Source organism: Cavia porcellus, unplaced genomic scaffold (assembly GCF_034190915.1).
Source record: "Cavia porcellus strain 051 isolate PalLab524CR breed Dunkin Hartley unplaced genomic scaffold, mCavPor4.1 scaffold_26, whole genome shotgun sequence".
Lineage (NCBI taxonomy): Eukaryota > Metazoa > Chordata > Mammalia > Rodentia > Caviidae > Cavia > Cavia porcellus.
The window spans coordinates 10,639,689-10,653,220 of record NW_026947509.1 but is presented as its reverse complement, the minus strand read 5'-3'; the positions used below and the strand labels follow the sequence as shown (position 1 = coordinate 10,653,220).

General features: G+C 42.2%; 1 protein-coding gene across 2 annotated transcripts in view; it reads left to right on the top strand.

Moving 5' to 3' along the window:
- Positions 1 to 13,532, top strand: part of Kcnk2 (potassium two pore domain channel subfamily K member 2) — a 188,471-nt gene that overhangs the window by 32,642 nt on the left and 142,297 nt on the right. The window lies entirely within an intron of this gene.

Sequence of the window (13,532 nt, the reverse complement as noted above, 5' to 3'; positions counted from 1 at the left end):
GCTGACAGGGTGATACGTCAGCTGCGTCTAACACGCATGGCCCTTCCCATGACGTACACCGCTCTGATTGGATGTATGAGCTGCAGCCCATGTGTATGAATTTTTAGTGAGCTCCAAGTGAAGAAAGATGATTTTTAGATCCTTTCATCAAGTCTGGCAAGCATGTGTCCTGGGTTGGGATATTGGAATTTTCCTGAGTGGGCTCAGGAATCTTTGTTTCTCTTATCTCTGCCTTGAGAGTAATAGGTCTTAGGATGAAGGTTGGGGCTTGGGGACGGTTGGCCCTGGAGCATGGCCCATGTTCAGGGGAATGGGTGGTTCTGAACCCCAGTTGTAGCTGTATCACTAGGGTCAAGAGTTGTGTCCAGCAGGTAATGTGAACTCAGTGACCAGTTCAGTGATGTTGCTGAATTAATGATTCCACCTCTTAATGGTGAATCCTTGCCAACACTGAAAACTTTACAGATGATAATGGCATTAGTGCTGAAAACCCTCTGTGTTAACCTAATTTAATAATGAGTAGGATTTAAGTCCATAATAATAAAAATGATGTAAAACTTAGACAACTTAGAAAGTTAAAAAAATATAATATGATTTTCCTTTTAGAAGAAAACCTCAGTGTACAAATAGTTCTCCTAAGCCAGCTGATCCATTTGCCTTAAGGTAAAGCTGGGTTTAAGGTTGTTTGACAAAGAGAAGTACATTGTTTATAATATGATTTTCAAAACAGGACCGTGCAGTAAATGGCTTTAAGAGGCAGAAAAACTGTTGAAAAAGAATTTTTGAAATTTCGGCAGCTTCCATTGCTTAATTCGAAATGCCAGGCTTGGAAAACCAGATCACAGAAGTTTATTTATGGAAGCTCTGTGACAGACAAGAAGAAGTAAAAGAAAAGTTCATGGATTTTAGAGTGGACAACAGGGAAGAGATGGAAAAGGAGAGAGAGGAGGTGGAAAATCAGAAGCGGACCCTCTTTCCTCCACTCAGCCAACAGGATGTTGGGCAGAGTCAGTCACACAAGGGTCCACGCTGCAACAGAAGGCCTGCCTCCGTCTCCCTGGGCCTAGGGTTCGGGTGAGAGCCTGAAGACTGGGCCAGGACAACTTGATCTGTAGTGCTGGTCAGCAGAGCCGAGAGGAGGCAGCAAGCAAGGTGGGGGCCACAGCACAACAGAGGAAAAGAGACTCTGGGTTCACTGGCCAGAGAGCTCACGAGTTGGTACTCCTTAGTCAAGTGTGGTGATGCACACCTGCAACCAGAGCACTCTAGGAGGCTGAAGCAGGAAGATCAAAGATTTGGGTTCAATTCCTAGTACTAGCTAGCTAGCTAGATTAGTGTTAAAGAGTACTTCAGGAGCGATCTGGAATTTCAGGGGCAAACAGGTAGTGCCCAGCAAGGGAGAGGCAAGACCTACTTCCTTACGTACTTACTTCCTCTCAGTATCAAGAGTCTGCGTGACAATTTTCCCAGGTCCTTGACACCACCTTTGAAAAGGGGAAGGAACATATGGAAGGCAATGCAAATAATTCCAGGGGACCGGGCAGCACCTAGTTACCTGGTATTAGTGACTGGCTCCAAATGGACTTTGAAACTTACTTGGACCCTCTTTCTTTTTGAACATTTTCCCAAGATATGTGCCAAGTGGCAGCTCCAAAGGAAATCACAGTAGTTGTAGACAAAGTATGAATCTGTATTAGTCACATCCCTAAGTGTGGTGTGATTTACTTTTGTGACCTCCTCTACATTGCTGAGCTGGGACACATTCTCTATTCTTATGCCTTGGGAATGTTCAGTGAATATTATCTTCTCTAGAAAATATAAGATTAATAGTATTAGTACAACATGTGATTTCTTAAGTTTAGGACAATTTGTGCAGCTATAAAAATACAAAAGACTAAATGTAGGAACACACTTAGCTACTTAAGCTAAATTTTAGGTTTGAGAATGTATGACTGCATCTGAAAGACCAAACATATATATCTTAAATTTCTGATTACAGGAGATGCTAATATTATGAAAACTTTCATTCACTATATGTTAATGAAAATGGGTACTTTTCAAAATAGCTTCTGTGTATGCACAATATAAAACCATACATATGTATTATGATTATGCAAAACTTTGGGTATATTACCTAGTCAGGCAAGAAATAATGGCATGTCAACTAGCTTAGAAGAGAATGAAGGTTCAGAAAATTCACTGTCATTGTCTATCAGCACCTTCAAAAAATATGGTCTTTGCTAATTTCCACAATGGTCTGAAGCAGTTGCCTTCCAGCTTCTATGCCAAAACAATGTGACCTGGCATAATTCATGCTCAAAAATTTGCTATAAATATATCTTTCCAGTATTTATATGGCTCATTTTTTCCAAATTGAATTTAAGTATACCTGTTAAAAAGTTTTTATTTTGCTAAACTGCTGTTCAGAAATAAGACCATCATGTGTTTCTATGTTTGAAAATAAAACAAAAAAACTCTCCAAAGAAAAAATGAGTATTTCAACTGCATTACTGGTGTGAGATTTTTGTGGTTCAGAAAACTTTCATGCAGTTTTAAAGAGAAATCTTATTATAGTCTATCCTGAGTCCAAATAGTCTTCTGGATTGAAAGCCAATTCACTAACACTAACACTTGAAGCCTTCACATAAAAATATTTTAAGAGTTAGTGAGGATAGTTGAATGGATTTAAAAAGGAAGTGGGTTTCTTTAAAAATATTCCAGAGGTATTAGTTTTCTCTAATAAAATGTAGCTGTTGTTGGAACTGGTTCTAACTGCTGAAAGGCAGTTGGAATACTGTGCCTTGGACTATTTCCTCTGAAGCAGATTATTAAGGAAATGAGAAAGTGGGATAAAGAAGGAATTATTGGTGGATTCCGTTGTTTAACTTTTAGAAGGAAATCATCTTGCAGTTACAGACGTTTTAATTAAACAATGACTTTACACTCCAAAAATTATTAATAAATTGTAACACAGTTTGAAGTAATTTTACAATATAATAATAGATACTAACAGTCTTCAACACAATATGATTATAATGGTAACACTCTCCCTTTCTGCTCCAGCCAATACATGGCTTTCATTAAATACCACCGAGGTCCCTGACAGAGGCAATTGTCTAAGACTGCTCAAAAGGCCAGAAATTACTCTCAGGAAATAAAAACATTATGCTGGAAACCAAAGCCACAGATAAGAGTCTAGGCTTTAATTTAGAGAGAAGAGATGAGTGTAAGCAGCACACAAAGGCAGTTGATGTTGGTCTGAATAGCTACAACAGTTTTGAAAAAGTGTACCACTTCGGATAAATTTAAACTCCTTATGATAGGAACAAGGGATGGTCAGCTCCTGGCTAAACCTGTTAGTCACGTGGTCCTACCTTGGCTATACGGTGGCCAGCACTGGATACTGACAGGTGGGTGGAGCATGCTGGGAAAATCAGTATGATGTCAGCCTTCCAACAGCATACCTCAAGGGAAGAAAGACAGCAACAACTCTAAGCCTGACATATAAAATGGAATCACTAAACCAGGATTCATGATAATTTGATCATGAAGGACTAATTACTTTTATCACTATTAAGAGAAACATAGGCCATGATATAAATGTAATCACAGATCAAAGTTCTGCTTTTAAAATCTATTGCTATTCTTAAAACAAGGCTTCATCCCCTTGAAAGGCTGTGTGCCTTTCATAAATTTGGAGATACAAGAAATGAAACATATAGACCCTGACTTTAGAGAAGAATGGAAATGCCAGAAAACCAATGCATGGATGTGATACAAAGAGATAAGAAGGTAAAGGAGGTGAATTTAGGGAAAGAGGAGAGAAGGTAATGAGTGCCTGGTCTTGGAAGGAAGTTTGAAGGCTGATGGTTTGGGGTCAGGGAGGTAGTGGATTGGTAACTGGTGGTCAACTTAAGCATCAGCTGAACTGAGTCAGCATGGTGCTGAGTGTAGATGGCCCACCTGAAAGCTGTTGCCAGCACAAAAAGGAGAGCTGGAGAGGAAGAACAGCATTGTGGGTTCTCCAAAATGTGGTTGTTTGGAGCTGTTGGTTCTTCTGGAGGAGCTTGTCATGTTGGACCTCGTGATATGAACTTAACTGTTAGCATCAGAAGAACTTGGGATCTTGTCGCTGAGAATGGCTGCAGTTCATTTTGGGGGAGCTCTGGTCCTTACTTTGAGCATCGTGTCCTTGCTCTGGAGGGGAAGATGTGTGCCGTTTAATCTCCAGGAGAAACTTATTATGCTGGCTTCCTATTACGAACTTGGCTGTTCTGGTTGTTGGAGGAGCTCGTGACCTCTTTGTCACCAAGGATGGCTGTGGTACTTTTCAAGGGAGCCCTGGTCCTTATTTTGAGCATTGCTTCTTGGCTCCTGGCTGAGGGTGCAGAACCCTCAGCCTGCTGGCACAGATCCTTCACCCTACTGGCATGCACTTTCTAGCTTCTACCGCTGACCTTTGGGCTTTCCCAGCACAGATTAGTGAAATAGATTTGCATGAGTCCCTGTCGTGGGCTCTAGGTTTTTAGCTGAACGCGTGCAGGTTATTGCCATGGGATCCAGGCCGTCAGCTGGATTCTCTAGGTCTTTAGTGTTGTGGATAGATTTCCTGAGCTTTCTTTATACCTGACTCCTTGGGTGACCATTATAAATAATACTATAAATTGTGTGTAATTGTTCCCCTTGCAAACCCCAGACTACAACAGGGAATGAGAGGAATTAAGGCAAAGGATGGATGCATGGGAGAGCTGGTCCTGTTGGGGGAACAGAAAGCAGTAAGGCTGGGGACAGGTGTGATGGGATAGCAAGACAGAATCTGGGGCCCAAGCAGGCACCACAGAGGAGCCTTTAATTTCTTCCTAGAATCTGAATCCTATCCTGAAGGCTGTGAAGAGTCACTGGCTGGCAGTCAGCAGGGTTGTGCTATTGTCTGCCCAGGAGCAGGGAAAAGTGTTCGGAAACAGGTATGGCAGAGCAGGGGACTGCTGTGGTGATGCTGGTGACAAATGATTAGGTAGCAGGTCATGTTCCTTGACTAGTCCCCGTCCCCATCTCAAGTTTGGATTTGCTACTTGACACGTCACAGGAAGATGAGAGCTACCTTCCCCTGCCTCTCCAGAGAGTGACTGGGCTACTGAACATGGGCAGCACCATGTCCTGTGCAGGGGACTCCTCTTAGCGCGGTGTACTGTCTGAAAGCAGCGCCATTCCCCTGGAATACACCACCGTGTGGCCAGGCTTCTCCCCCAACCCCATTCTGTGCAGGAACCGTGTGCACAGCAGGTCCCACTGGACTGGACGGGAGGAGAAGGTTGTTTGATCCTGCATGGCCACTCACCTTCACTTCCTTGGTGGGGCATTCTAACAGGAGGCAGGACTGACTCCCACCCAGAGATGGGAGGCTGACTGGGTGTGGAGAAAGGATGAGACGAATGAGAGCCACTGGGAGAGTCTCCCTTCATAGGCGTTTCCAAGGAAACCCCAAATGAACAGCTGATGAGATGTGTAACAGTCAGGGTGGAAGGGGCAGGAGACATGGAGCGCTGAAGTTTTACAGATCTGTAGGAGCTGGAGTTCTATTATAGGTGTATATGGGGGATGATAAGGCTGAGCGAAAGTCACTGCTATGTTTCTGTCTGCTGTTCACTGATTTGTTTGCCTGTTTGTTTTCTGAGCCAGGGTCTCACTGTGTAGTTCAGGCTCACCTTGAATTCACTATGTAGCCCACACTGGCCTTGAATTCTTGACAGCTTTCCTGTGTCAGGCTCCCAAATGCTGGGTTTACAGATGAGAGCCACCACACCTGGCCAAAAGGTTCGTGACTGACCTGAGCTATGTAGATTTGCATGTGGTCATTCAGAGACTTAGGAAATGCATCAAACTAGAATACCACATTCACCCAAAACAGCTGACAATTAAATTGGTAAATGAGAGAACACTGCCAATTTTGCATTTTAAAAATCTTTTGTGTGTGTGTGTGTGTGTGTGTGTGTGTGTGTGTGTGTAATGCAAATCCCATTGAAGGAAATAAGCAACTGGATCTCATATAGGTCAGAAAACACAGAAACTACCTAAGACCCAGACACTGAGCACTTGAGTGGATCCCTCTGGGCAGGAGATGCTGGATTGAGTATCCACAGCACTGCCCGGGTGATTCCAGCAGGCCTGGACTTGCCCAGTACATCCTGGGGAACTCACGCCAAGCACAGCTCTGCCCACGAGGGATGTGGGGAGCACAGAAGTCCTTGGCTTCCCCTAGTAGAGATAGAACCTGGGTCAGGAAGAAGAGGACAACACCAACTAATCGCACAGCCCTCAAGGAGTGGGACAGGACTACTCACCACTGATGACAGGGTTGTTCAGTATTCACGCTTGCAGGCTGAAGTCCATCTCTGGTAATTGTATTATTTGTACTTAAGTCCTTTGCTATTTTATTTTTTTAGATAAGGTTTTGCTGTGTAGTTCAGGGTGGCCTTGAATTCATTATGTAGGCCAAGTTGGCCTCAGACTCTCAGTGATCCTCTTGCATCAGCCTCCTGAGTGCTGGGATTAAAGGTGTGTGCCTCCATGCCTAGCTTCCTTTGCAATTTTAAACTGAATTTAATTTCCACTTCTTTCCAGTGTCCTTACATTCGTCCTGTTTATTTCTTGTTTCTGTAGGATGTTGCAGTATTGGGGTGGAGCTTTCATATGTTTGCTGTCTTTTGTCAAACAGATTAGACTATTATTGGATTTGAGGAATTCTTGGGAAGGAAAATGGCATATAATTAATTTTTGTAGATAGTCCCATATGCTACTTATTTAATGTAGTTTTAAATTGTAAAGTGACACACTCTATAATCAAAGTTTTTCTTTCTTGCCCACACAGATTGATCTAAATGCACAATTGTTTGTGTGTGAGTCTGGTGCTTGGGATTAAACCTGGAGCCTCCACCCTGAGCTGCAGTCCTAGCCCTTTGTGATTTTGAGGCAGGGTCTCTCTAAATTACTAAACTGCCCAGGCTGGGCCCCAACTTGTGATCCTCTTGCCTAGTTTTCCAAAGTACTGGGATTACAAGCAGGTGGCACCACACCTGGTGTACTTAAAGACTTTTTGAGAATATAACAAGATATTTCGGGGCTGCTGGAAGCCCTGAGATAAATGGGTTTACAGAGTCAGTGGCTGCCATCTAGTCTGCTTTAATTCCATTTGGTCTTTGGTTGTCTTCAAGTATGAAGATCTATGAGCCAGAAGCTGCAGAGAACCTACAGGATCTTCAGATTTCTCCAAAGGGCTTTTTATTGGCCTTTGGTCTTACCCAAAGTTTCAGGAGAAAAGTAAGAAATGGATCACAGCATCAAACTCATTAAGCCAGAAATAGGAATTGTATTTACTGTCACATGGTGGACTTCCTAACCAGAGTTCTGTGGGATGGATGCGTAAGCTGCTGCTAAGGGCTAGCTGTCAGGAAGTATGGAGCACTCCTGTGCCCTAAAGAAAAATAAACCTGAGCCATTTGTAGGAAATGGGTGCAGCTTGAGATTACAGCATCAGGTGAAGTAAATCAGACACATAAATTGAAGTATTGCACCCAAGGAGAAACCCAAGAACAGAATAAAAAAATAGATAATAGGAAGCAAGGAGACCTTTCTCAAATGAGAAGGGAATCAAGAGATGGGGAGGGGGGCGGGGGAGGGATCAGGGAGCGGGGAGAAGGAAGGGGAGAGGATGAAGAAAAGGCATTGGGATGTGTGAGGTCCGTGGACCCAGCTCCCAGAGGGAGGGCAAACACTGTGCACTGCAACCATGGATTAAAAACAGTTCTTTTCTTAATGACCAGCTAGACTGACTCAAGGTAAATTATGATTTCTTTATGTTTCTGTTTCCCATAAGTGAGAACGGGGTGTCCTGGAGCCATTTGGTAAAAGAGAAGTGGTCTAAGCAAATGGTTTCAGGAACTCAGATAATTAACTAACAAGTGTCGCTGTACATTGTTATCTGATGTCAACATGAGAACCTCTTGCATACGCTCTGCCCCCTGAGCTGGTCTGATCCGCAACAAGTTGTTTATCTTAGGAAAAAAATAATAGAAGGCGTGAAAGAGACTCCTCACTCTTAGCCTTACAGTCATGGAATCTGTGTTTAGTTTTATAATTTAAGGGCAAATAGGTTGCAGAGGATAAAAGGTTTTACTCCAGATCTGATCAGGAAAAACGGATCATTCTGAGAAAGCACTACAAGTCTGGATGTGAGTAAATCTTTGCAGCACTGACTCTGAAGGAAAAAAAGCAAATCGGAAAGAGACTTTGCATCTTACACCTACCTACGCACATCAGAAAAGTATAGTTAGACTCACAAGAAGGACGAACACCAACTCTCAACTGGGTCGTGAAGAGAGAGAGAGAGAGAGAGAGAGAGAGAGAGAGAGAGAGAGAGCAAGAAAGGGAAGGAGGAAGGAAAGAAGGGAGGAGCAGAAGTCGCTTGGGCTGAACTTGGACTGTGGCTTTATGTCTTTTTCCTCAAAAGTAAAGAAAATCTATCAGAAGCAAATCTGGCCAATGTTAGCACTTCTAAAATCCAGGTTTATGCTCGTTCTAGATCTTTTATATATTTCTGAAATAGCTAATGAAATACTTGCAAAATTAACATAGTGTCCTACAGTTCCATCTGTATGGCTGCAAATGACAAATTTTCCTTATTTTTGATGGCTGGATAATATTCCACTATGTCTGCAGACCATATTTTCTTTCTCTGTTCCTCAGGTCTCTGGGGTCATTGACGCAGTTGTTTATTTTAACAAGCCTCTCCTGAGGAGTACCCTGTGTCAGATATTTTAGACACAACATGAGTGTGACTGATGGGGAGTCTGCCCAAAGCAACTCACTGTCCAGAGAGAAAGATGGACATAAACAATACATGCCCCCTCTATATTATCACAGTCAGGTTCTATGTCATCACAATGTGATGATTCTTTCCTAGAAAATTTTGGGAAATTAAGGGATAGACTAATGATAAAGACATTCACACTTGCAGAATTAAAAATGATTTGATTTTGTGCTTAGTATTTCAGCTAATTGCAAACAAGGGATTCTCACAGACAGGCAACTGCTCCCGTGGAATTGATTTGGATAAATATCTATTATATGCTTCAAAAGATGTTTCCAGTGGTTCCTTCCAAGCCCGTCTCTATACCTCCTTTTGTTTTCTGTTCATGGAAATTCTGTTTTTCCAGCCGTACAATCATTTACAGCAAAGCCTGCCTGATGGACACACATCTATCATCCACTTTTTGGCACAGTACTGCATAAGCAATACAGATGTTTCAGTTGTTTTGAATGCCTATTGTGTGCTATGGTCTTCCTATTCCCCAACTTAATATTCAGGGCCAGCGTCACCAGGAAAGGTGGTTGGTGTTCCATCTACTTACAGAAATAGGCAGCAAAGCATACAAAGATAACAATGCCACATATGAAAATACAGATGACATCTGTCACTTCAAGGGAAATAAAATCTACCATTAGCTCCAAGGATGTTGGCATGGCTTTTGGAATCTGAGCAATGCATCCCTGGCTGTCCTCCCTGAGAAAATATCAGTGGAAACCACTAAACAAGATTTTTTTGTTTCTATCCAACTTTCATCCAAAGGAAAATTACCATAAAATTTAGCATTCCACAGTTGGGGTAGTTACAAAACAAGAGAAAGCAAAGACTGTCTATTCTGTTAATAGCTATGCAGGGTGGCTAATAGCTTTTCACTAACAATTGTTAAAAATAGAATTGTAAATATTTGGCAACTCGGTTTTAATTAAAATGAGAATAATGCAAGACTGGGATGATGGAAAAGAGAGATCCCTGGTAAATCCGCGAAGAGAGAGCAGGTAAAACACGTGGGTTGCCGCAGTAAATATATATTACACCTGTAGGGTTAAGACCTTTTCTGAGGTCCTTATTGTGTGTACACTGTATTTGCATAAATTGGTCCTCTTAGCAACCAGCAATGCAGGGTTACAAGTTTTACTTTAACCAAATATCTGTTTGGGGAACATAAGAGTTTTATAAATACCCAGAAACAAACATGGATAATAATGAAAGGAAAAACAAACCAAGCAAACCTAGAAGCACTGAAAGCAATCTTGATTGCTAAGGAGTTAGAAAATACAGTCAGACAATTAAAGCACCCTTCTTGGGGGTGAAAGTCCAAGCTGCTGGGCCACAACCAAACGGAAACTTGAGAAAGGCCATGGTAAAGCAGTTGGGATGGCCACCTCCGGAAAGCAAGGGTGGACTCTTTGTCTGTTTTTGCACCCCAACCGGCAGGCATGTGGGCTCACAAATCCCCCTGCTGCCCATGGCTGGGGCTGCATTATGAGACAGACTTCTCCCACTCCAGGGAGCAGGGGGAGCCACCTTCCTGCAAAACTAATTGCCTGAGTTAGGCTCCTCTCCTTTCTAAAATACAGGAGCTATGCTTGGACTCCTTGTCTTGAAACCTAGATTATCTGAATATATCGTGAATCATAATTGCTCATTTGGTTCCTAAAAACCAGCTTGCAAGTGCTTGCTGGACCAAGCTCTGGAACCCAATTGGGTCCTCCCCACCGTCCTTGTTATCTCAGACCCATTTTCCTTCCCTCTCACCACAGGTCAGTGCCGTCAGGGGTCATAACAGTATTGATAGTGACTAATGTTTATTGAATTCTATCCTTTTTCAAGCACTAGTTTAAGCACTTTTAAATCACCTTAACTAGGTGAGGTTGATGTAAATTTCACCCTTGATTCACAGATGAGGAAACTTAAGGCACAGCTAAATATCGTCTCTGCCCAGATCCAAATCTAGACAGCTGATAATCTTCATGAGCAAGTTGTGATGACTTTTGGGTGAATCTGTGTTAATAGAACTGCTGGGAGTAATGAAGAACATGGAAGAAATACCATGATTTTTGATGGACCATAAATACTTCATGGGAAGTAAACATACTTTGATGATTAATAGCACGGTTGTGATGAAGTTAAAGAGTTGATTGTGTGTTAAGGAAGTTTTGGGCTTTTCTTTTCATCCATTCAGCAAATATTTGAATACCTACCAAGTGTGTGAGAAATAAAAAGAATTCAGGTGACATGCCTGCTTTCAGCTGTCCCACTAGCTTTTAGTCTAATGGAGGAAGCACACGTATGGTATATAGGTATATAAGAAACTGCCATGAGTAGATCAGAAGTACATACAAGTATATAAAATGCTATGAATTTATAGCAACACACAAGAACTTGTGATCACATTTACAGGGCTAAAGTACAGGGAAGATTTCACAGAGGAATATACTCAGAATACGTGATCAGGCACCTATCAAGTAAATTAATCTAATTATAAATCTAATTAAATTTTCTAATTGTATTCTTCTTCTTATGTATGGAGAAGCAGATTTCATGGGAACACTAGGTCAGGCTAAATGTTCCTCATCATATCCTACTCTTATTTAAAAACAGTTACCCTGGTGGTTTTTGTGCCAGTTCTAATTGTTTTGCTGATGGCGATTTTGACATTCCACATGTATTTGCATAATTGGCTGTATTAGTTTTGCTGTGGTGTTGACATGTCTTGTGCTTCTCTAGGTCTGAGACAAGCTTGTTGCAATGCTGAATCAACATTGTGCCCTAGTTATTACCAAATCATGTATATCCGCTCGTGCATGAAGGCAGACTGTAGTAAAGATGGATGAAAAGGTTTGCTTTTTGAGTGGCTGCTTGGGAAAGGTCAGAAGTACTCTGTATTATCAAGCTGTAAAACACTTCAGATGTGACTTCCAAGCTGAGAGCTGAATCAACACAAGAGCTGTCCACGGTAACTAACCTGCGTCTGTTGGCTCCAGAAAGACACTAATGCTGGGCCAGCAACAGAGCCCCATCTGCAGCCTCTGGCAGAAGTGAGCAGGCCCTGAGAAAAAGCATGAGTAAGGCAATTCCATCAGAAGTGAGTAAGTAGCACAGAGTCCCTCTGAGAAGGCAGATGAGCTGGAAAGTCTGCCGGAAGCGGAAGTCACTCTGTGAAGCTTGAGATGCCATGCTCGTGCGGCACAAAAGTTGATGGGGTCGAGTGGAACTGGGGGGATGCTTCTTCTGTAATGTAGCACACTGTAGCTGGAGCTCCAGAAAGGGGAAACTGAGCCAATAGATTGTTGCTCTCCTAGGTGGTGATGGTACAGTTTGGATCTGAAATACCTCCTCAAGACGCTATGTGTTACAGATTTGGTTGCCAGTTTGATGCCACTGAAAGATGGACTCATGGGAGTTGCAGGTCACTGGTGGTGTGCTACGTAAGGGGTGGTGTAATGGTTGGTAGATTGTGTCAACTTGAGAATTTAGGAGCTTAGCTAAGTGACTTAGCATTTTACATATTAGGGCGTAGAGGATATGCCATAGGGTGGCTGTTTATGCCCTAGAATATTATAATGGTGGAATCATTGTGTAAATTTGAGAATTTTGGAAGCTTAACTAAGTGATTCAGCAGGGTTCAGGGTACTCACTTTGTAAACATCCTCAGCCTGTGCAAGACATGGTGTGAGTGCTACACCTGCCCTAGGGCGGGTAGCCTGCATACACTTACGGGAGGAAAAGAGGCTTGTTCTCTCTTTTGCTCTTGTTGCTTTTTCTGTCTTCTGCTACCTTGAAGTGTTGTTATAACAATGAGAGAAAAGTAACCAAGCCAGGTGGTGAGATTCAGCCCTCTCCTGTCTCTCTTTTGCATCCGTCATAAGGTGAACAATGTCCTCCCTGCAGAATGTGCTGCCTTGCTGTGTCAGAGCAATGGGGCCAAAAGGTTGTGGACTAAAACTCCTAAAACTGTGAGCAGAAATAAACCTGTCCTCTTTGTATGTTGACTCATCTCACGTACATGTTATAGTATGAAAAGCTCATTGGTCTAGTGGTGGGGGCGGGGGATCCAGGCTTAAGGTGAAATGAGGGAGGAAAATCTGTGAAAGGGCAGAACCAAGTCTTGTCTCTCTCATGGACTTTTTGGTGCTGTTAATTTTTCAAAGTACTGTACTAAAATATTTATTTTGGTAGTTATGTGTTTTTTGACCCTTATTAAATTTTGTAGCAGAGGGGAAAACTTCCTTAGGCTTGACCCTGCGTAACTCCAACCAAAATGAGGTGTTTTACCCATCCTACTGTCCAAGGAATAGAATCACTGCATTTCATTATAGACGTGACCTCATGGACATCTGATGTTATCTTGATGCAGAGGCTGCTATCAGGTGGTTTCAGGACTATATTCAGTCACATTATTTTTGACACTCTCTTTGCTCATTTTTTGAAAATTGACTTAATTGCTCCATTAGAACCTTTTAAAACCATGTGACTTCTCTTGGGAATTAGAAGTGCTAACATTCACATTGGAAACATCTAAAGATGAATGGACTATTTTCCCAGTTCTTGGCACATTGTTGATGTATCTTACTTGCTTGGTGCTGTAGGCACTGACATTTTGAGCCCCAATTAATGGCAGAGTTCTTTTAGTAACAACTTTTAAGTATGTGCTTTCATTTATTTGATA